Here is a 24221-nt window from a genome sequence, read left to right as displayed (position 1 = left end):
GAAGGAAAGGAGGGAAGGATGAATGGATGGATAGATAGATAGATGATATTGAGACTCTGGGAAAAGGGTGCAGAGAAGAGCAACAAAGATGATTTAGGGGATTGGAGGTTAAACCATGCAATGAATGATGCTGGGAACTGGGTAGTTTAATGAAAAGAAAGACTAGGGTGGACATGAAAGCAGTCTTCCAATATTTGAGGTGCTGCCCCAAAGAAGAGGGGAGTCAAGCTATTCTCCAAAGCACCTGAGGGCAGGTCAAGAAGCAACGGATGGAAGCTGATCAAGGAGTGAAGCAACCTAGAACTAAGGAGGAATTTCCTGACAGTGAGAAGAATTAACCAGTGGAACGGTTTGCCACCAGAAGTTGTGGGTTGCTCCATCACTGGAGACTTTTAAGAAGAGATTGGACAACCATTTGTCTGGAACGGTTATAGGGCTTCCTGTCTAAGCAGGAGGGGTTGGACTAGAAGACCTCCAAGGTTCCTCCTGATCTTGTCGCCCGGCAATTCCTTGTCTTTCAAGAAACAAAACGGAGGGAAAAACACCTTCTGGTCCTCCCTGAACAGATGAGGAGGAGCTGTGGAAATGCCATCCAGGCGCCTCCTGCATTTAAGGAGCATCCGTTTTAGTCAATGAAAGCTCTTTACCTGACATCTGTGAGCCATCAAATTAGGTGCCTGCGTCTTTTGGCGGTGTTTGCTTTACTCAAATAAAAACACAGTTGGGCATAAACAGGCGTGCGGCCCCGAACAAATATACAAGTTAAGCTTCCTGCCCTAAACACACAGACAAGGTCGGCAAAGTTAAAACAGGCCTCCGAGGAGGCGAGGGGATCGTCTCTCTCTCTCTTTCTCCTCTCTTTCTCTCTCTCCCTCCCCTTTCTTTCCAGAATTCAGATCTGGTTTTAAAAGGCTCCTCCTATGCACAGGTGATAGGCAGGTTTTTAGAATCCGAGAGAGGAGGGAACTTTAGAGATCACCTAGACCAGTGGTGGCTAACCTTTTGGGGATCCTGTGACAAACAATTGTGCGTGTGCTTGCGCTCATGTGAAGGCAATGCCTGTGCCATCCCCCCACCCCCTTCCCTGAACTGCGCTTTCTCCGACTCCCAGATTCATCACCTGCAGGCTTTGCGGGCCAGAAAATGGTCCCGTTTTGTCCCTTCTGGTATTTCTGGAAATACAGAAAGTGATGAAACAGGCCTGTTTTTCGGCCTGCAAAGGCTTCCCTCAAGCCTCCGGGAGGCCGAAAAAGGCCTCCAACGAGCCAAAAATCAGCAGAGGGGCACACGCATGCGCAGTGAGGTCAGTTTGCCTGAGCTCGTGTGCCGGCACAAATGGCTCTGCGTGCCGCCTGTGGCATGTGTGCCATCGGTTCGCCATCACGGACCTAGTCTAACCCCCTGCCCGCCATTGGAACAGAGTCTGGGCAGTTATATTACGGCTTATATTCGGGATTTAAGAAGCCTTCCTCTCTTGTGTTGGGAATGGTTGGGACGAGGGGCAGATGTGGGAGATAAATTTAGATGGGGGGGGCTTTGATTTTTCAGGCAGGGAAGGAGACAACTGTTAGGGGGTGTAAGTAATCCTTTTGCGGGGTTTCTGCTGAAGAATCCAGCTTTGCATTGTGGGGTGCTTTCAGATTACACGGGGATGTCCATTTTCTGCCATCAATAACACCAATGAGGCTTGGAAGCCTTAATCTACTCCAGATTAACCTGACTGCAACATACTGTGCCTTCATGTGGATTTAATTTAGCCAGTGAAATCTTAACCCTAACATAGCAATTTACTTTAAGTTAGAGCCGCATTTGGGTTACAGATTAACAGAGTTGGAAGGGACCTTGTAGGTCACCTAGTCCAACCCCCTGGCTTAGCGGGAGACCCTACACCCTATGTCGGACAGGTGGCAGCCCAGTCTCTTCTTGAAAGCCTCCAGGGACGAAGCTGCCACAACTTCTGAAGGCAACTTCTGTTCCATTGATTAATTGTTCTCACTGTCAGAAGTTTCTCCTTAATTCCAGGTTGAATCTCTCCTTGTTCAGTTTCCATCCATTCTTCCTTGTCTGGCCTTCGGGTGCCTTGGAGAATAGCTTGACCCCCTCTTCTTCCTCTCTGGGGCAGCCCCTCAAATATTGGAAGACTGCTATCCTGTCTCCCTTGGTCCTTCTCTTCCCTAGACAAGCCGTGCCCAGTTTCCATGAGGGGGTTGTTTAATGATGGGTAATGGGGCTGCTCTGTCCCTTTTAACCCCGCTGAACGGGGTTCACACAACACTTTGACCCAAGTTTGAAGTTTTAATCCTGACTAGCTTTTTCTCCAGGAAGAATTCAATCTGGCTTAGGTTAGTGTATGGTTCGATACAGATAAATTCAGCTGAACATGAAAAGCATCGGGGAAGTACAGTTAAGCCACTGCACTCAAATTGAAACCGATTTATTGAACAAACAAACTCCAAACAAACCGTCGATTATGACTGCGAAGAGGCAGGTGGATATTTCCTCCCCTCCACCCGAATATCTTTCAGGTCTTATTGGTTGCAAGTAATCAATATTACTTGCAGAAAAGTTCCAAAACAAAATAGAGAGAAGCTACGGCAAACCTGCTGAGCATCAATTCTGAAGAAGAACGGATTATGAACGGTCGTAATTGTAATAATGGTAATAATAAACAGCCTGGGGGCTTGGTTGGAACAGGAATTGTTAGAAAAGCTCAGCCTAAAAATTCTGATATTCACTGGATAAATAGGTTGGAGATAAATGACGATAAAATAACAATAATAAGAACCTTGACAAGCAGAATTCATCACCAGCAGAAAAAGATTGGGCCAGTCCCAAAACTTGCCGGAAAAGATTGTGAAATTAGGATTACCCAGGCCTCACAAGGAGGTGGTCAGAATAACAGGATCACAGAGTTGGTGGGGACCTCAAGAGGCCTTCTAGTCCAACCCCCTATACTGTTTCAGACAAACGGTTGTCCGATCTCTTCTTAAAAACTTCCACTGACTTATGAGCACAACTGAGCCCCAAATTTCAATTGCAAAGCGAGACAGTGGTTAAAGGAAAGAAGGAAGGAAGGAAGGAAGGAAGGAAGGAAGGAGCAATAGCCCTTAGACTTATATATCGCTTCACAGTGCTTTATAGCCCTCTCCAAGTGGTTTACAAGGTCAGCCCCTTGCCCCCACAATCTGGGCCCTCATTTTACCGACCTCGGAAAGATGGAAGGCTGAGTCAACCTTGAGCCCGTCAGGATCGAACTCCTAGCAGTGAGCAGACACCCTGCAATCCTGCAGTCTAACCACGGCGCCACAAAGTTTGCCGTTTGGCTAACTGCAATCTTGGGCAGAAACCTAGGGTAGTCTTTGAAAGATACGGCGCTTGGTGACGTTAACCTAGGCTTTTGGGACACGCACACACACACACACACCCCAGCTCAGGGGATCTCCTTACTCAGCCAACCTTGGCTGGTTTCTGAAAAGCTAGACGGTTGGCTCAAGCCAACAATGATATATCCATGCCGCTGAAATCTATTTTCACCCAGGAAGCCAACAAGAGTCGATTCTTCCTTTTTAAAAAGAAATGTCCTTGGAGAGTTAAGGGTCATTGAAGACCTCCCAAGTCAGAATTCAGCTGCCCTTGTTGGTACACTTACTTCCAGGTGATTTTTGTGATCCACCGGAGATGGTAAAAGATGGTTCTCTTTCAGCCTGGCTTAAATTCTTGCCCCTCCAAATATTACAAGTGGGTTGGAAAGCTTTTCCTTCCTCCCGTCTGCTGTAAACACTTGGCAGCAGACAACTGGAAGGAAAGGGAAGGGGGGTGTGTGGGGGTGTGGGAAGACAAAAGGTTCATACCTAATTACAAATGTTTCACTTCTGGGCATTTTCAGCAACATCTGGAGATGAAAGATAACCAGCGGTACCTCCCACCAAGATCAAGGCAGGCCCAGCGGTCTTCCATCTCCCAAGGTTTATCAACAGACTACAGAAAGCGCGATTGAAGTATACTGAGAAGCACGCAGAGAAGAAGAAGAAGAAGAAGCATTCATTCTTCCTTTCGGTCTCCTTGTGTCGAGCAATAACCCAGATCAAGACAACACGAACAAGGAACTTCTGAAGCGCCCGTCGGAAGAGTTTGAGGATTGGTTCATCCAAATCGGGCTGGTTCCAAGATCTTCTCTGGTCTACTCGAGGTTCCAAAGGATCAATTGGCAAAGGAAACCCGACCAACTTATCCTACTTCTCGTCTTCCCCTGGGATGGAAAACCCTTAAAAGTGTCAAGTGGGGGGGTTTAAAATTCTCCCAGCCTCAATAATGGGACACAAAACTCTAGTTTTGACGTTGCTGGCAGGCCAGTCCATCAGTGTAAGCACTTCAAAGATGTTCATTATGACCGAAGCCATGGAGACCAGACCTTCAACCAAGAATCAAAGAAGTTGCTCATCATGATTTCGCGCCCCCTTCTTCCTTGTCTGGTCAGGCCCAGGAAAGCTGCCCAGTTCCTAGCACCCCAACTGAAGGAAAGACAAGCGTGTCAGTTTTGGAAGCCCTGTTTTACTTAGGAGCTCAAAGCTGCCCTGTTTTAGCACCTGGGAATATGGGACGGCGGGGTGGATTGCATAGAGTGGTAGAAGGTGAGACTCAACAGCGTTCTTCTCATCAAATCAAGAAGAAGCTACCCTGCACCCGTGAAGGAATGCCTCCCGTTGGGATGAGGGTTGACTGGGCCATGTGCTGTTTTGAGGGGTGCAGTGGATGGATTTGTGAATTTCAATCGGGAACTCTTAAGACTCAGGTTTTCCCAGATGTTCCTCAAAAAAGTCTTACTCGGATGAATTTTTGCTTCTGAGGGCTGAATGAAATGGGGAGCGCTGACACGGTGATGGAGTGGAACAAATTTGGAGGGAAAGAGCTCCTGAGGAGATCTGGAAACCAAGACCTCGGACGAGGGTGTCCATCCTTGGCAACGTCCAGACCTGTGGGCTTCAACCGGGGGCTTCCTGTGAACTTATGGACCTCCTCGCGTTGGCGGGGGAATTCTAGGAGTCTTAAAGTCCATGAGTCTTAATGTTAAAGGACCTGGGGATCTTTTGGTCTACAGAAGAGGCAACGGAGGAGAGATGGGTAATCTTCAAGTCGTCTAAGGATTGTTGCGCAAACGGAGTGCAACTCTGCTGCCCCAGAATACAAGAACCAATGGATTCAACCTCAAGGAAGGACTTCCACGCTAGATGTCAAGAGGGGATGTCTGGCCAACGCGGCAGGCTACGCCTTTTCCTTCGCTGGAGGTTGCCCAGCAGAGGATCTGCCGGAAACCCTTCCTAGCGCAGAGCTGGCCTAGAGAGGACCTCCTCCAAGATCCCTTTGGCGGGGGTCTATGATTCTGTGAACCCGCGAAGCCGTCAATCACGGTTGACCAGCCCCGATGCTGGGCTCGCTCGCTCCTAAACAGCCCAAGCAGAGGAGGGCAAACTCAGCTTTAGTGAGCTGGCATTATTTCCACCGCAACAGCCCGATGAGGTTGGAGAAATCCCTTAACAAGCCAAGCACAGCCTGCAGACGGTCTCTTTAGAGCTATTCCATTTAAGCCACAGATGTTAAATGAATTCGGCAGACAGACGGAGTAATGGAATGTCAGTCCTTCAACTTCTCGCCTTAAACCAAAAAAAGTCATATTTCTCTCTCTCTCTCTCTCTCTCTCTTCTCATCTAATTCCTAAAGCCGCCTCTGGGCTCTCTCTTTTGAATCCGGCGTGCTTGTCAGGCTGGCTAACCCAATTTGGAAATAATTAAATTTTAAAATATTAAAGGGATTAAGTACATTTCGCCTTCCCTCCTCCGCCGCCTTCAAAATGGGCGAATTTTCTTTCAGCGCTGAACAGAAGGAGGGACTTTAAAAAGAGAGAGGGTGGGGGGAAGGAAAAACCCCACACTATGAAACGGTGCTGCAACACACACACACACACACCCCGATTTTCTACCCTTATTTCTCTAGAGAGGTTTGGCAGAGAACCAAGCAGTTAATTTTAAAGAAGAGGGGACCTGGAGGCGTTCTGAAACGGAGGAGGGTTTAGACTGGCTTTCAGTGGAAAAGGCATACTCTAAAAATGCAAGAAATTCAAAACTCAGCCCTCGATATTTCTACTGGGGTATTTTCAATATTTGGAACGGGGGAATTGGCCATCCATGGGCACCAGTGCTGACTCTAATCCGTCTTCCTGTTTGGTTTTTCAATACTCTCTCTCCTCTCTCTCTCTCTCTCTCTCTCTCCCCTTCTCTTTCTCTCCCTCTCTCTCTCTCTCCTCTCTCCCCTCTCTCTTTCTTTCCTCTTTCTCTCTCCCTTCTTCTCTCTCCCTCTCTGTCTCCCCTTCCTCTTTCTATCTCTCTTCCTCTCTCTTTCTCCCTCCCTCTCTCCCCCTTTCTATCTCTTTCCCTCCCTCTTTCTCCCTCCCCTCTCCCTCTCCCTCTCTCTCTTTCTCTCTACCTCTTTTCTCTCCCCCTTCTTTCTCTCCTCTCTGTCTCCCCCTTCCTCTTTCTATCTCTCTCTTCCTCTCTCTTTCTCCCTCCCTCTCTGTCTCCCTTCCTCTTTCTATCTCTTTCCCTCCCTCTCTCTCCTCCCTCTCTCCCCCTCTTTCTCTCTCCCTCTCTTTCTCTCGCTCTCTCTCTCTGTCTCCCCTCTCTCCCTCCCTCTCTTTCTATCTCTCTCCCTCCCTCTCTCTCTTTCTATCTCTTTCAATCTCCAAAAAGGAAGGATGGGATGCAGGGATGGGGCCAGGACTATCGGAGAGTAGGGTGCTGCCTTCGGAGATGGTGGAGGCTGGCAGCAGTGATGAAGAGGCCCCCGAGGAGCCTGGGCCCAGTGTGCATGCGCGCAGGGCTGCTCGAAGGAAAGAGCAACTGCAGCAGCACAGGTGACTGGGGAGTAAGGTTACAAGGTGATGTTGTGACACTTAAGGGATAAAAGCCAGCCTTCGGGGATGTGTTCTTTGCAGGAAGCAAAGAAGTTCTTTAGACTCAAGAGTCCTCGTTGAAGCCGTGATTGCTTTTTGAAACTTCTGTCGGTGGATATTTCAACAATATCTGTTCTTGGCAGCCTTTTGCAACCTTGAAAGGGCTTGCTTTTGATATCGGACCATTGGGTTGACATGTCTCTTGGCTGGGAATGCGCTGAATTCCCAGCACCGCATTAAAAAAAGGGTTGCTTTTATACACAGTTTGCGTTTGTTTAATTTGAACAAGGCTTGGGTCAAAACACAAGGACACGGTGGAACCTGGGAAGACCACGCAGTTGCCGCCATTAACTACACAACTCCAAACAAACCGGATGGCAGCCAGTTGAAACTCTCCATTTTCGCACAAGGCCCCAGATCCACTATCTTATGGGGCGTTGATGGGAACCCTTCACGACAGCAAAGGGGTTCGAATTCACCCACTTGGTTGCGGCTTCCACTTCCCCGCGATTGCAGGGGAGAAACGGGCCCTTCCAACGTGGGTTTTCCTGTTGGGACTTCCACGTGGGACAGAATAAGCAACTGCGGGGCCGCGTGGACTCAAGAGGAAGGGCCCAGCACAATAAAAAATATAAAAAAGGAAAAGGAGAGCCGGCCAGCCACTCCGTCTAATTGAAAGCGGCGGCCTTTGACCTCCCTAAACGACATGGACTGTGGGAAAAAGAGCCTGTCTCAGGACCCTGGGATCATAGTTGGCTGCAAACTCACCCGTGGAGAGGAGCCAAGGGAAAGCCAGCTACGGGAAGACCCTGGCAAGGTCCCTTGATGGTTAGCTGCAAAAGAGCCTGCGCTCCGCTGCCTCTCTGGAAGTCTGTTCTTCTGCCTTTTTTTTTTCCTTCCTGATTCTGCTGCCTGGAAAAATCTCCTGGGAGAAACAGAGAGAGAGTGTGTGAGAATGAGAGAGAGAGAGGAAGAGCGTATATGAGAATGAGAGAGAGAGAGAGAGAGAGGGAGGGAGGGAGAAAGAGAGAGAGAGAGAGACAAGACAGAGAGAAAAGAGGATGGAATTCATCTGAATGGCAAAGCAGCTCAACTATCCTTGCGTCAAATGTGCTTCCCAGAATAATGGTGCAGGAAGAGGAAGCAAAGCTACAGTGGGAGCAATGCGCAAAGACAAAAAAAATGTCCCATTTTGTCCTCTCCCCACACACCTCTTTTTTTTGCCAGGGGGACAGTGAACTAGGCAAGGGGGTTTCTCTGTCGCTCCGGAGGTAGCAAAACCTGGGATTTTGTGAATGTGAGGCTTTGATGCTTCTGAATCTGGGAAGTTTTCGGCTTGCGATGTGGATTTGGCCTGGTTAAATGCTTAGGAAGGTTTGACCGAAGAACATCTGAGGGGCTGAGGCTGAAGAAGGCACGGACAGGCGACAGATTGCCAAGCACGGACGCTTGACCTTTTTAGCTAACCCGACGCACAGATAGGCAGAGATACACACCGGCCTGTTAGAACCTAGAAAATGGAGAATGCGGGAGGAGAAAAGGGAGGGAGAAAGAGAGGGAGGGAGAGAATGAGAGAGGGAGAGAGAGAGGGAGGGAGGGAGAGGCAGACGGAGAAATAAACCCCCTTGGTAAATTGGGAGGAATCCCAAAACTGAACTGATGCTGGCAGGGGCCATTTTTTTTGTCATTCTCTTCTCCCGTTGGTCAGTGAGGAAGGTTTTTAAGAGGTTAACGGCAGGGGTTTTTCACCCCCCCCATTTTTTTTTTTTTGCAGGTGGGGCAACTCAACGCCAGGAGCCAAGAAGAGAGAATAGCAACGTCTCTTTCAGGGCGCAAAGAGCTGTTCTTCCCCCCCAACCCGCCTCCGGTCTGCTGTTCTCCCTGCTCTTACTAAGAATGTGTGTGTGTGTGTGTGTGTGTGTGTGTGTGTGTGTGTGTGCGCGCACAGTCCCGCATATGTGTCTGTCTTCCCCCACTGAGCTCAGCTGTGCCTAATGACATCCAATCTGTTCAGGCAACCGAAGGAGAGGTTTTTTTGGGGGAATCGGCAGCAGGGCAGGTAGAAGACAAGCGGGAGGGCCGCTTTCCAATTTGGGAGGCCGAAGGGGAGGCTTGCAAAGGGTGGGTGGGTGGGTGGGAAGGTCTTTGGGGCAGCCCCCGCCCCGCTGGGCTCTGGGAAACACAGTCAGGGCACGCAAGGCATCTGTTTCACTTGGAAAGGGAAGGAAAGTGCTCCAAGAACAGCGCACCACGCAGGACACCACAACCAATGAGGAAACAGGAGAGAGAGAGAGGGAGGGAGGGAGAGAGCGAGATGGAGGGAGGAGAGAGAGAGGGGAGAGAGAGAAGGGGGAGAGAGAGGGGGAGGGAGAGAGAGAGAGAGAGAGAGGGAGGGAGAGCAAGGGGGAGAGAGAAGGGGAGGGAGGGAGAGAGAGAGATAGAGAAGGAGGGAGAGAGGGAGAGCGAGATGGAGGGAGGGAGAGAGGGAGGGAGAGAGAAGGGGAGGGAGGGAGAGAGAGAGGAGAGAGAGAGAGAGAGAAAGGAAGCTAAACTATTAGTACCCAAAGCCTCAACGGATTACCCCACAGCTGGAGAGGAAGCGGTTTGTCAAAAAAAAATGCAGATGCTGGAAATCAGGAGGGAGGCGTATAACACTGGGCAAGTGGACAGGTGACCCACAGAGAGATCCACACCTCCTCAAGGTTTTCCTTCTTTCACCTCTTCCAGGTAGGCAGCAAAACCGACCCCCCGCAAGAAACCACCACCCCGACACACCCCGGTTTTGCCTGCCGTACCAACCCGAAGATGGAAGTATACCCGCTTTATCCAGGGCCACAAATGACCACTTAGCGACAACAGACCCCCGAAGGCCACATTTCTCTGCGGAGAAATTAAAAATAGGCTTGAGATAACGCCGCCGCAGCAGCAGCAGCAGGGAAAGCTATTCCGGGCTTCTCAAATAGCTCCGGGGGTGAGTGGGTGGGTCATTTTTTTAGAAGGGGGAAAAAGAAAAAGAAAAAAAAAAGCTTTATTTTCACTGCAAGGGTTTCTTTGCTGCGCGCACAAAGCTCGCCCCGTGCCAAAGGCGCCGACACCCCGCGGAGACGTGAAACGGGTGGTGTGGGTGTCGCTCGGGACGATCGGCCTGGTGGCTGGCAGGGTCGACATTCCTGGGGGAATCCGATAGCTATAAATTTAGCAAGGGCAAGAAGGCCGGGCCAAAAAGGAAAGCGATTCCATGGAGGCCGGCCAGTTTCTTCCAGGCCTGGAACCCGAACAATGCGAGGCCCCTCTAACTATAATGCACATTTTTCCCCCCGCTCTAGGCTGGCTGTCCCTGATGGGGGCTGAGAAGGATAGAGAATCCCTAGCATTTTCCACCGAACAGCGATGGCCGCGGGAGAGCTAAATTCAAAGCGAGAGTGGCTTTTCCTTGCCTGGTTTTTTTTTTTACAGGCGAGATGGGACGGTCTGGATGGTGTATAGCGTGTGCCAGCAACCCCCATTGCAAGGCGCCCGCCTCCTTACCCTCACTCCGCACGCACGCGCCTCCCGGCTGATTTTCGGCCCGTTTCGAGGCCCTTTTCACCCTCCCGGGGGCTCGAGGGAAAGCCTCTGCAGCCTTTTTGGAGGCCGAAAAATGGGGGAGGGAAAAAAGGGGGAGAGAGGGAGAGACTTTTGGCTCCGTGCAAGGAAAACAGCAGAAGCAGCAGAAGTCTTTCTTTCTTTCCCCTGAACTCCGCCAGAAATGAGTCTTTGTGAGACTTGTCGTGCGGGCGCAGCCTCTTGGAGCAGGAGGCCTTGCAGGGTCCCAAAGACTCATTTCTTGCGGAGTTTGCGGGAGAGAAAGAAAGACTTTGGCTGCTTTCCTTGCCTGCAGCCAAAAGCAGAAGAAGAAAGAAGCGGAAAGAAGCAGCCCGGTGGCCAGGCCAAGCGCGTGGGGCAAGTGGGGCGAGTTACCCCCCTCCGCCCTTTCCCCCCTCCCCTCACTACCTGGTGTTGTTCACAATGCAAGCCTTGTGTTCCCACGGGCCATATGGGCGGCACAGCCTTGTGTTCCCGCACAGCCTGGATTAATTGCTTTGGGGGTGACATTTCTCTGCAGACCACCAAAATTTTTTGTGGACCACCAGTTGGCAACCATTGCTTTAAGAGAATAGCTTGACCCCCATCCCTCTTCTTTGGGGCAGCCCCTCAAATATTGGAAGACTGCTATTATATCCCACCTGGTTCTTCTATTCATTAAACTATAGATATATCCAATTCCACCAACCGTTCTTTGTAAGTTTTACCCTCCAGCCCCCCTAATCCTCTTCTTGGCTCTTCTCTGCACCCTGTCCTCATTTTTTCCATTTATTGTTTTAAACTAGGTGGCATCCTGTCAGAAAGTTGTCTAATTTGCAAGGGTAAAATGTAACCCAGGTTTCCTCTCTGTGCTGAGGTGATGTACGGAAAGAAACCTACTCCTGGTCTTGGTAAAATGGCAAGCAAAATAATAAACGGAAGGATTTTAATGCCTCAGCGGAGCCAGGCCTTCAGAGTGGATTATTCTCCGTGGTAGGAGCTTACTTGTAGAGCGTTAAAATGACAGAAGTAGGGGAGGTTAATTGGGAGGAGTGAAGAAACAGTTGGGGAAAAAGGCATGGGTTTCTGTTTTTGAACATAATGGCGGCGAGATTATTATGTGCGCAAAGATGGAAAGCCCTACCCAGGGTTGGGGGAAGATGATGGAACTTGCTGAGATGGCTAAATTGGCTTTTTTTGTTCAGAGAGAACACAATATCTCTGTTTATCACTGATTGGAAGCCCCTTATAGACTTTTTGTGTAAAACGTGTGTGTGTGTGTGTGTGTGCATTTGTGATACATGGTTTTGATGACTAGACAGGATAAATAATAGAAGAGAATTATAGGGTAACCCTACAGCAACAGGTGAATTTTTATAACTGCTATAAAGAAGATTGGAAGTCACTTTTGCGTCTCGTCCCTTTTTCCTGTTCTATTTTTCTTTTAGTTTGCTCCTTTCTTGTACTTTTTAGCTTCCTCTTTGATTTCTTTTCTTTGTACTTCCTTCCTTTTAAAAATGTTTAATAAAAATTGTATAAAAACCAAAGGGAGTGGGGAGAGGAGTAAAATTATCCTAATTCCCTCTAATTCTGTCCCTCTAATTCTTCTTATATCTTTTTAAGGACAGGGACTCTATATCCTGCTCTCTTTCTCTTCCAATTCCATTTCACGTCGATGTTTTTGTCAATGGGCCTCTCCCAAGAGAATGCAAACTTTAAAAGCAAGCTGCTAGTCCTTATGACGGCCAGTACAGCCAATGGAGCCACCACATGTGTTTGCGTGCGTTAAGGTAAAAAGGGGAGTAAAAGGTAACCATGGACTTCCACACCAAATTGTCCTGTGCCATCTGACTTGGTGAGTTTTGGATAAATTTTAAAACGAATAGGAAAGCAAACATGCTTCATGTGGATTTCAACCCCCAGAATTCCTCAGCCAGCATGGAATTCTCTTCACGACCACGCAGAATTCCTTGGGGATGATCCAACTTGGTCTTTCAGATCTTCCAAAGGTGCCCTCATCAAAACTGAGTCCCTTTCCCTTGATGTTGGTTGTTCTCTTCTCCTCCTTCCTTCCACCTTCTCCAGATCCAGGCTCCCTCAAAGCCTTCTCCAGAGAGCTGGGCCTTTGCATCGATTGACTGATGGACATCAAGTCAACTCTTCATGATCACACGGAATTCCTCCGTGATGATCTAACTTGGTCTTTCAGATTTTCCAAAGGTGCCCTCATCAGCACTGAAATGGAGTCCCTTCACCTTGGTCATCCTCTTCTCCTCCTTCCATCTTCTCCAGATCCACGAAAGCCTTCTCCAGAGAGCTGGGTCTTTGCATTGATTGACTGATGGACATCAAGTCCCTGTTTGACTGATGGACATCAAGTCCCTGTCAATTCTTCACGACCACACAAAATTCCTCCGTGATGATCTAACGGGTCTATCAGATCTTCCAAGGCTGCTTTCATCAGCACCATAACTGAGTCCCTTCACCTTGCGGTTGGTTGTCCTCTCCTTCCTTCCTTCCTTCCTTCCTTCCTTCCTTCCTTCCTTCCTTCCTTCCTTCCATCTATCCATCCATCCATCCATCCATCCATCTTCTCCAGATCCATCAAAGCCTTCTCCAGAGAGCTGGGTCTTTGCATTGATTGACTGATGGACATCAAGTCCCTGTCAATTCTTCAAGACCACACAAAATTCCTCCGTGATGATCTAACGGGTCTATCAGATCTTCCAAGGCTGCTTTCATCAGCACCGTAACTGAGTCCCTTCACCTTGCGGTTGGTTGTCCTCTCCTTCCTTCCTTCCTTCCTTCCTTCCTTCCATCCATCCATCCATCCATCCATCCATCTTCTCCAGATCCATCAAAGCCTTCTCCAGAGAGCTGGGTCTTTGCATTGATTGACTGATGGACATCAAGTCCCTGTCAATTCTTCAAGACCACACAAAATTCCTCCGTGATGATCTAACGGGTCTTTCAGAACTTCCAAGGCTGCTTTCATCAGCACCATAACTGAGTCCCTTCACCTTGTGGTTGGTTGTCCTCTCCTTCCTTCCTTCCTTCCATCCATCCCTCCCTCTTCTCCAGATGCAGGAGAGCTGGCTCTCCATACTGCGTCTCCAAAGTACGAACTGGAGGCCTCAAACAGCGGAACTTGTCCCTGGCTCCCAGATCCTCCTCTTTTGTGTGTGTGTGTGTGTGTGAAAAAGCTAAGCCCTCCCTTCTCTCTCCTGCAAGCCTCCCGACACACACACACACCCGCACAAACACACTCACACCAACAGGCACCCACTTGGGCTCCCCCCGCCCCGTGATTCATTTTCCTCCCACACGCCTCAGCTGCTTTTGTTTTCCTCCACAGCGCAATGTGTCTAATACATGGCGAAAACACGCGGTGCCAAACGTCAGCTTGCGGAGCTGTTGGGAACACACACGGATGTCAAGGTAATGACGTCGCTGGCAGAGAAGAGAGATCGGGCGCAGTGTGGGGCGGGAGGAGGAGGAGGAGGAGAGAGAAAGAACGGTGGTTCGCTTGGCCCGGCCTTGCTCCGGGAGGGAAAAGCGAGGTTGCCTTCTCCTTCCTCTCCAGAACAGCTTTGACCTTCAAACGAAGCCTTGCTACTCCCTGGTTGTCCTTCCTCCTGCTGCAGGGGCTTCGTTCTTCTTCTCTCGTGCCCGGCTGGAGCATCTCAACTGCCTCCCTGCTCGCCTGATTTTGAGGCCCCGTTGAAGTCGTGGGATGTTCTGGCCACCCAAGGCCCGCTTTTTCTCCCCGTGGGGGTCGCAGGGGGCTCCTCTCTCTCTCTTCTCTTTCTTTCTCTCCCTCTCTCGATTCTCTCTCTCTCTCCCCTCTCCCTCTCTCTCTTGATTCTATCTCTCTTCCCCCTCCTCTCTCTCGATTCCTTCTCTCTCCCCTCCCTCTCCTCTCTCTCTTCTCTTCCCCTCCTCTCTCTCTCGATCTCTCTCTCTCCCCCTCTCTCTCTCTCGATTCTCTCTTCCCCCTCCTCCCTCTCTCTCGATTCTCTCTCCTCCCCTCCCTCTCTCTATTCTCTTTCCCTCCCCTCTCTCGATTCTCTCTCCCTCCTCCCTCTCTCCCTCTCTCGATTCTCTCTCCTCCCCTCCCTCCTCCCCTCCTCCCTCCCTCCCTCCCTCTCTCTCTCTCTCTCTCGATTCTACCTCCCCCACCCACTTCTCTCCCTTATTTCCCTGCCAGCCTCCAACCCTCCCTCTCCTGTTACCTATTTGTGTGGAAAACAAGCTATTTCCACCCCACCTACTCACAAACATAAGAAGCGAGAGAGCCAAAGGGAAAGAACACCGTGTTTTTTCAGACCAGCCTCTGCCTTAGCAACCGATTTTTTAAAAAAATAAAAATAAATCTTTACGGGGGGAAAGAATGGAGCGCTTTGGAGAAAAGAGGAGGGGGAAAAGAGAGAGAGAGAGAGAGAGAGAGAGAGAGGTGGGGGGACGGAGAGAGCTCCAAGGGGAGATTAGTCCTCTGCTGTTAATTACAGTGCCTGGAACCTTTCAAGGCCACGAGAGCCGGTGGGCTTGGTGAAACAAGCGCCCCTAGGACAGAAGGAGCCCCTCTCCGGGAACGGAGGCTGGCGGAGAAGGTGAAGAGCAAAGACCCGAGAGAGGAGGAGGAGGAGGAGGAGGAGGAGGGGAAGGACGAGGGGGGATGTGGAGTCCTTGGTGCTCTCTGAGCTTGGTGGTTGGTTTTTTGTGTTTTTTTTGGCAGACGTTTCATTACCCAACTAGGTAACTTCATCAGTGCTAGAAGGGAATGTTAGTTTGTGGAGAGGAGGAGGAGGAGTGAGAGGAGATGGAGGAGGAGGAGAAAGAGGTAGAGGAGGAGGAGATGGAGGAGGAGAAAGAGAAGATGGAGGAGGAAGAGGGAAAAATGAAGAGGAGAAAGAGAGGAGAATGAGGAAGGAGATGGAGGAAGAGAAAGAGAAGATGGAGGAGGAGGAAGAGGAAGAGGAGGAAGAGGGAAAAATGAAGAGGAGAAAGAGGAAGGGGATGGAGGAAGAGAAAGAGAAGATGGAGGAGGAGGAGGAGAAAGGGGAAGAGGAGAAGGAATGTGGAGTCCTTGAGGCTCTCTGAGCCTGGTGGTTTTCTTGCAGACATTTCATTACCCAACTAGTAACTTCATCAGTGCTAGAAAGGAACGTACGTGGAAAGGAGGAGGAGGAGGAAGAGGAGGAGGCGACAGCAAGACTTGTAGACACAGTATGGTGAGGCTTCTTGGAGCTTGGTGCAAGGGCTACCTTGGACTCTTGACCAAAACTCAGAGCAAATCCCCCCCCCCCGGCTATTCTTCCGAGTTTTGGAACGGCAGAGAGGGAGAGGGAAGGGCGGTGTATCCCGAGATGCCAACCCCAGCCCAGCCACCTTGGATAGATGTGGGCAACCTGTTGCTACACCGGACCGCAGCTGAGCTACAGCTTTCAGAGGGGTGTGTGTTATGTGTGTGTGTGTGCCTTGGAGATAAAAAGTATTGAGACTCCTTGGAAAGGCACCACCTGTGGAACACAGCAGGGACAGCCACCCTTTGAGGAAGATGGAGAGACGCCGCCATATTTCTGGAGGACGTTCCTGACGCACCAGCACCACCTGTGCCTCGCCATCCTATGCATCTGTTGGCATTTTGGGGCCTGCCAAAGCATGGATATCGCTCATCATTCAAAGGGAGGGAGGGAGGGAGAGAGAAAGAGACACACACACAGAGAGAGAGAGAGAGACAGAGAGGGAAAGAGAGAGAGAGAGGGAAACAGACACAGAGAAAGAGAGAGAGAGACAGAGAGGGAAAGAGAGAGAGAGAGGGAAACAGACACACAGAGAGAAAGAGAGAGAGAGACAGAGAGGGAAAGAGAGAGAGAGAGAGAAAGACACAGAGAGAGAAGAGAGAGAGAGACAGAGAGGGAAAGAGAGAGAGAAGGAAAGACACAGAGAGAGAAAGAGACAGAGAGGGAAAGAGAGAGAGAGGGAAACAGACACACAGAGAGAAAGAGAGAGGCAGAGAGGGAAAAAGACAGACAGACACACAGAAGTTGACTTCCAGAGCTGATAAGGGGTGCCAGAGGGACAGGTTGCGCTGAGTTCACACAAGACATTTCTCTCCAGAGAGGAAAGATGTGATCTCTTTGGAAGCCAAGAGTGGGATCTGGTACCCAAGCAGGGGAGAAGGAAGGGGCTTCTCATCCTCACTGAGGGAAAAGCCAGACAAGTGTTGTCTTAGGATGCCTTTCCATGCGGCCATGACGCGTCCTTCTCTAGCATCGAAGTGGCATCAGGGCCACCTTATAATACCCATAATATTGGCGGGTGTGTGTGTGTCTAATGAAGACGTTAGCAGTGGGATGAAGGCAGAAGAGCCTGACTGGTTGATCCAATGTTCGTCAACCTAGCTGGCTGGGGAACTCTGGGAGTTGAAGTCCACTCATCTTAAAATTGAGGCCTGGTTGAGAAACATCCCTTCAGTCGTAAAATCGGGACGTCTTCCTATCGGAAACGCTAAACCCGGACCCTTCTCCCTCTTTACTTTGTCCCTTGCTTACTTTTAACAAAACAATAACAATGTCATGCTTGAGGATGCCTCAGAAAAGAATCCGCAAACGTGGGGCTAACCGATCGGTTTAACCAGGGGAGCTGTTAAAAAAAACCCCCCAGAAAAGACGCATTTTTAAGGCCCCGAAAAGATCACATCACAATCTGAAAGCTTTTCCGGGTTTCCCAAAAGGATGAGGAGGCCAAGCCATTCCCAATTCACCCATTCAAGCCTTTTTTTTTGGTTTTGGCATGGGAGAAAAGGAGGAGAATGCAGGTGGTTGGATTCCCCGCCCACACACCCAAAAAAACCCCCAACCAACCCAGAACAAAATCCGTTCTTTTAAAAAACAGCTGCTCTTTTTCTTTCTTTCTTTGAGCTTCGATTCTTTCACGGATCTTGTAGCTCCTGACTTGCTGGGGAGATACTGGTTTTTCTTCTCTTTCGGCTTCTTTGCCCCCTTACACACATCTTTCTCTCTCCCTCTCCTCCTCCAGATGTGTTTTCGCCACGCCTGACTCTCATTTCGCCACGCTCAAGACTTCCTTTTGCATGCTCAACCCTGGCTGGCACTGCAATCTCTCCGAGGGGCGGAAGACGGTGGGCTGGGAGGAAGCCAAGTAGAGAAGGGAGTCTTGAAGCCTTGGAGTCCAGAAGGGCTTGTTTCTCCCAGCTAACTCCAGCTGCAAAAGGCGTTTCAATGCAGAGCAATTATCCGGGAATAAAAGCCCGGGCAGACAGATGGGTGTGTGTATGTGTGTGTGTGTGTGTCGGATGCCACGTGCAAACGTTTAGCGCGGCGTGCAAATTAGTTGGGAAATTAGGGTGCTAGCAGATAGAGGAGGAGGAGGAGGCCAGGATCCATGTATCTGGGGAGTCTTGCCCTACATACAGCGAGAAAGACTGGAAATAAAGGAGAATATTGGCAGCTCAGGGTTGAAATGAGGGGGTGGGGGGGTCTTGGTAATTTTCTTGCAGACGTTTCATGACCCAACTAGGGAACATCATCAGTGCTAGAAGAGGGTCTGCAAATGGCGGAGGAGGAGATGGAGAAGGGGAAGGAAGGAAAGAAGGAAAAGGAGTGATAGGGAAGGAGAAGGAGGAGGACCGAGGGATCCTTGGTGCTTGTTTTCTTGCAGACGTTTCATGACCCAACTAGGGTACATCATCAGGGCTAGGAAGGAGAGGGGTTTACTCCCACTTCTTACTAACACCCCTTACTAGTACTGATGACGTTACGTAGTGAGGGTAACAGAACCTCTGCAAGAAAACAAGCAAGAGAGCACCAGGGATGAAAAAGTTAGGATAGCGGACGTGGCAAAGACAGCGGAAGAGAGCGAAAGAACCCATCTTCTTTCTCTTGCTTTTTTTTAAAAAATGTCCTTTTTTTAAAAAAATATATTTTTATTTCCCTCCACTCTCATGAAAAAGGAACTTTGCATTTGGAGGCCGGTGGCGGCCTGTCGAACGTCGGCCGTCAGTCCCCAGCTTGACGGCCAGAAGATGCAACTCCGGGTGGTTGAACGAACGAACGAAGGAAGCCATGGAGAAACGTCCAAAGGAAGTCCCACCTTTGCAGGGGAGAGTTTGAAGGGAGGGGAGGAAAGGAGGAAGCAAGGGGAGCGGAGGGGGAAGAGAAGGAGAAAGGCAGCCAACGAGCTGGAGTTAAACAATGGCGAGGGAGAACAATAGCGGCTAATGGAACGGGCTTGTGGAAGGAATTTGCAAATGGCAGCGGAAACAAAGGGGACGTGGCAGGCGTCCCAGGGCAGGGATCCAAGAAATGCCAGCTGGGGCACTCGAGGGGCGGAGTGGGCTTAACAGCCTCCAAGGGAGGGTCTCTGGCAGCCCACAAGAGAAGGTGGAACTGCTGGGAGACCAGCAAAGCAAGGACCAATTCAAGAAGGGGAAGCTCTTTGGATGTCCAGGGATGTAGGCCGGGAAGGGCATCCACAGGGGAGATGAGGACAAACAAAAAGCAAGAAACGAGGCTGCCAGGAACCTCACGAGCGGAGTTTGGTTTGACGGGCTACGGGAGCTGTTCTCCGTGGCTTCGACTGTCACGCCGGAGTTGGCCGGCCAAGGTTCCCTTTGCACATCCGTGCTGCTCGTTCCTAGCTCTAGGGGGCGCTGCTCCTCTCCGTTGCAAAGCCGAAGAGCCGGCGCTGTCCGAAGACATCTCCGTGGTCAGGTGGCCGGCGAGACTCACTCAACGCCTTCGAAGGCGAAAACGGAACGCCGTTCCCTTCCCACCGAAACAGTGGCCCCTATTTTTCGACATGCCTTTTTTTTAAAAAAAAAAAAAACATGCTTTCCAACTGCTAGGTTGGCAGAAACTGGGACAAGGAACCGGAGCTCACTCCGTTCCCCGGCGCTAGGGATTCGAACCGCTGAACTGCCGACTTTTTCTGATCGGCGAGCTCAGAAAGCGTCTTAGCCACTGAGCCACCGGCGGCCGAAGTGGTCTTCAAATGGAATGGGAGGGACATTCCTTGATAGGCTGACCACCTTCGGATCGCCGAGGCCGAGGAAATGACCACGACGGGTTAAAAGGAATAACGGAAGGGGCGTTGAAGGTCTTCTAGTCCAACCTGTACCGTTTCAGATAAAGGGTGCTCCAATTTCTTCTTAAAAGCCTCCGGTGATAGGAGCACCCACACCTTCTAGAGGCAACTTATTCTACTGTTCTCACTGCTACGAAACTTCTCCTTAGTTCTCGGTTGCTTCTCTCCTAGATTAATTTCTATCCATTGCTTCTTGTCCTGCCTTTAGGTGCAGTTGATCTTAGGCCAAAATCCAAGACAAGACAAGTCTGTCTGTCTGTCTGTCTGTCTCTCTCTCTGTGTCTGTCTGTCTCTCTCTCTCGTATTCTTCCAGTTGCAATTCCTCCTCTGCCTTTCCCTCCACATACCTGACAAGTCTTAATATATCCATCATCCCTTAAAAAACAATAAAAGTGCCAAGAACTGTCAATTATTTTTATTTAAAGGGAGATGGAGAGGGAGGGAAGGAAGCAGGACATTTTAGCCGAATCGTTTTAGCTCCTCCGGGCTTTTGACACAGGTAATCTTCAACTTCCGACCGTTCATTGAGTGAAGTGACCAAGGCAATGAAAAAAAGAGACTTTATGACCAGTCCTCACACTTACGAAGTGATCAAAATTCAAGATCTTGGCAACTGGCATGTAGTGTCAAACCATTTGCAACCTTCCCAGCCGGCTACCGACAAGCGAAGTCAAGGGGGGAGGAGCCAGATTTGCTTAATGACCGTGTGATTCACTTAATGACTGCAGTGATTTGCTTAATAACTGACACCCCAAAAAAAAAGGTTGTAAAATTGGTCCCACTGAACAACTGCCTGGCTTAGCCACAGAAATTCTGGCATCAATTTTGTGGTCATAGGTTTGAGGACTATCTGTATATTTTGATATGGATATCAAATGTTTTTCTTTCCATTCCTCTTGGATTAGCCTCTTGGTTCCCCCCGGACCCCGCCGCCATCACAAGCTGTGGGGGACCCTGCTGTAAATGGGAGGGAAGGACTGTGAAATAAAAAATAAATGAAACAAGGCAAACTAATCAAATAAAATAACACAGAAACACAATGCAATAAAATAGAAGTGCAATGTGCAATGTGCAATGCCACAAAACTAAACTGAAAGGGAGGCATCAAAGAGAAAGCAACAATGGGCAATGATTTAAACTCAGAAGCACACGCAGCACAGCTGACAGTCTGTTTCCTGGGTTCTGCAGAGCAAAGAGAGGCCAGAGAAAGCTGAAATCTCTGCCTAAAAACAGAATGTTCCTTTTTTTTTTCTTTTTCTTTCCGTGAGAGCCGTGCCTTTGTGCATGCGTTTGGCAGTCTGGGCTTTTCGAAGGGAGGAGAAGGAGAGAATGAAAAACCAAACAGGGAGGAGGAGGAGGAGGAGGAGGGGAGGGGACGGGGAGGAGGCTTTTCTTCTTGTCGGAGGGGCGATTTGGGGGCAGAATTCTCTCCTTTTCTTCCCCCCCCCCACCCTCGCACCCGCTTACTTCCTATTTTGCGGTCGCAAAACCTTCTTTCTGCCAGCCAAAACGGGCCAATTGTTTCTGTGTTTCAGTTCTGCATCTTAGCAACCCACCAAACGTTTTTACTAAATAAGGAGGCATCCAAAAACACCATAGTAACGCAGTGGTTGGACCTGCAGTTTGTAGAAAACTTTCGGTAGTTAGATGTTTGGATCAATTTCTTTCTTTTTTTACTTCCTTCCTTCCTTCCTTCCTTCCTTCCTTCCTTCTTCCTTCCTTCCTTCCTTCCTTCCTTTCTTCCTCTTCTTCCTTTCTTCTTTCTTTCTTTCTTTCTTTCTTTTTCTTTCTTTCTTTCTTTCTTTCTTTTTCCTTCCTTCCTCTCTCCCTCCCTCATTCTTTCTTTCCTTCCTCTCTCCCTTCCTCTTTCTTTCTTTTCTTTCTTTCTTCCTTCCCTTTCCTTTCTTTCTTTCTTTTTCTTTCTTTCCTTCTTCTCTCCCTCCCTCCCTCTCTCTTTCTTTCTTTCCTCCCTCTCCCCCTTCCCTCCTTCCTTCCTTCCCATCTTCCTTTCACCTTCCTTCTTTCCTCCCCATTTTACGATCTTCCTTGCCACCGTTGTTAAGTGAACCACTGCGGCTGTTAAGTTAACAACATGGTTATTAAATGAATCTATCCTCCCCACTGACTTTACTGGTCCAGAATGTCACCAAGGGAGATTGTGTGACCCTGGGGACCCTACAACCGTCATAAATATGAATCAGTTGTCAAGCGTCCGAATTTTGTTCACACAATCACGGGGATGCTGCAATGGTCGTAAGTGCGAAAAACAGTCCTAAGTCACTTTTTCACCACCGTTGTAACTTTGAACGGTTACTAAATGAACTGTTGTAAGTAGAGGACTATCTACAGACTGTAATGTGGGGGGGGGGGAATTCAAAGAGAAAAACATCCAGTGGCTTTTAGAATAAGCTTTCAAGATTATCAGCATAAGACAAGAGGGTGATAACTTTGGGTTGCCAAAAAGTGTATGAAAAGTCTTAAGACAAAAAAGAAAAAAAAAGGATAATCTTCAGGGACAGATGCCATTAGAAAGTGAAGCATGACAAAGCCATAGGCCAGCTGTCAAAGAAGACAGGATGAGACACAGAAGAAATACGCGCTGAATTGTTTAAGGTTACAGGCAAAGACGCGGTAAAGTGCTAACAGCTCTGTGTCAACAAGATCCCTTTCTGTGCAGGGCAGATCTGATGATTCCTCTGCGGAACGTCGTCGAAAGGGAAGAAGAATCTACCGTAGGATCTGAACGGGGCAGAGGTTCCAAAGAGATGTTCAGACATGCATGCGTAGTATTATCCGTAGATCTGTGTATTGATTGACAGATTATATTGCTGTCAAACTCTTAAGGTTGAAGTCCATGAGCCTGAAAATGTCCGGCTGGGGATTTCTGGGAGTTGAAGTCCACAAAGTCTTAAAATCGCCAAGGTTGGGCATCCCTCGTCTAGAACAATCGCTGTCTTTTCACAAGGTTGAGGAAAATAATGGATAAGGGGAATAGGGGAGAGATTAAAGAGTTTATAAGACTCCCAAAGTTATCATTAGCCAAGATGGGGGGGACCATTTCCACACACAGCTGCCCTCAATCCAAACCAATGCAAAAAAATCCTCCCTACCCTGAAATAAATAAATAAACAAACAAACAAACAAACAACAAATGTAGATCTGTTGGGATGGGAATAAAATCCGTTCCTTCATTTTGCATCATTGTGGCTACGTTTTCATATAACGTTCCGGTTCATCTACGGAGAGTTGTTGTTATTATTATTATTAATTTTCCAAATCTGCACTGGGAAATTCAGTGGCAAAATATCTGTTTTGGGTCAGGAGATTCTACGGATCCCACGGATGTCATGAAAGGTGAGCCTGGAGGAGGAAGAGGAGGAGAAGGGGGAGGAGGAGGAGTTGTCGGGCTCCAATTTCCACATCTGGGACTTTCTGAATTGATGGAGGCAAGAGAAGTCCTCCACTCGACTGTCTGACAAAGCTGCCAGCTGGAGATTTTATGTTCCCTTCAATTATTTTATATTGTACCTTCAGGCTCCGCTCCAAAGTGACTCTTAAAGAATAATCAGACGCTCTCAATAGGCAATCAAATTCAAATTAGAGCAAGGTTATAGTTGCGGTTGAGTAGCCGTATGTTTCTAAGAGTCAGCCCCTTCGTTCTTGCCCGTAACAAACAGGAAGTTAAGTCAGTCCCCTCCTGCCACAATCAATAAGATGGGCTTTGCTTCTGGTTTTCGTAGCTTAAAATCCAGTGGATTTCTCGAGAGATCTGGAGGGGATCCTACCACACTTCTGGCTATGGGCTGAAAGGCAGAAAAACCTAGAGATCAGGCCCAGCTTTGGGCTAAGAGGCAAAAGAAGGATAGTAAGTATAATTTGATTCAGACCGCTGGGCACAAATGGGCTCATATGATTGATATCATGTCATATTACGTATTAGTCATCATATGACATATGAGTTTGACTCCTCGGGTCAAAACAAATGATGACCCAGCCGGCTTTCGAGTGGTTTGCACTCAAGGAACGTGATCAAGAGGAGGAAAACGTGAGAAATAAGTAAGAACTAGCATGGAAAATAGAATAGACTAACAAGAGTTGGAGGGGACCTTGGAGGTCTTCTAGTCCAGCCCCTGGCTCAAGCAGGAAGCCCTAGACTATTTCAGACAAATGGTTGTCCAATCTCTTCTTAAACAACTTCCAGTGTTGGAGCCTTCCCAGCTTCTGGAGGTTGTTCCACTGGTTAATCAAACGGTCAAGAAATGTCTCTTTCATTCTAGCTTGCTTCTCTCCTTGATTGGTTTCCATCCGTTGCTTCTTCTCTGGTCTTCTGGTGCTTTGGAGAATAGCTTGACTCCCTCTTCTTTGGGGCAGCCCCTCAAATACTGGAAGATTGCTATCATGTCATCCCTGATCCTACATTTCACTAGACTTGTTGTTGTTAGTTGCAAAGTCGTGTCCGACCCATCGCAACCCCATGGACAACGTTCCTCCAGGCCTTCCTGTCCTCTACCATCCTCCAGAGTCCATTTAAGCTCACGCCGATTGTTTCAGCGACTCCGTCCAGCCCCCCTCCTTCTCTGCCATCCCTTCTTCTTCTTCTTCT

At 49.0% G+C, this 24221-nt stretch overlaps 1 long non-coding RNA gene across 2 annotated transcripts; it reads left to right on the top strand.

Moving 5' to 3' along the window:
- The first annotated feature begins 9493 nt into the window (after positions 1 to 9493).
- LOC148124456 (uncharacterized) lies at positions 9494 to 17792 on the top strand. Of its 2 annotated transcripts, XR_015739820.1 has the most exons (4): positions 9494 to 9673; positions 13866 to 13948; positions 15019 to 15120; positions 17552 to 17792. It is a non-coding gene; the product is annotated as an uncharacterized LOC148124456 (long non-coding RNA). The 2 variants fall into 2 exon arrangements; XR_015739819.1 differs by lacking the exon at positions 9494 to 9673 and having other exon boundaries at positions 13747 to 13948.
- The last annotated feature ends 6429 nt before the right edge of the window (positions 17793 to 24221 follow it).

The sequence above is a fragment of the Pseudonaja textilis genome, chromosome 18 (assembly GCF_049901715.1).
Source record: "Pseudonaja textilis isolate UNSWEBS1 chromosome 18, rPseTex1.2, whole genome shotgun sequence".
Taxonomy (NCBI): Eukaryota; Metazoa; Chordata; class Lepidosauria; order Squamata; family Elapidae; genus Pseudonaja; species Pseudonaja textilis.
Note: the sequence above shows the minus strand (reverse complement) of the source record. Positions and strands in the feature narration are given on the sequence as shown.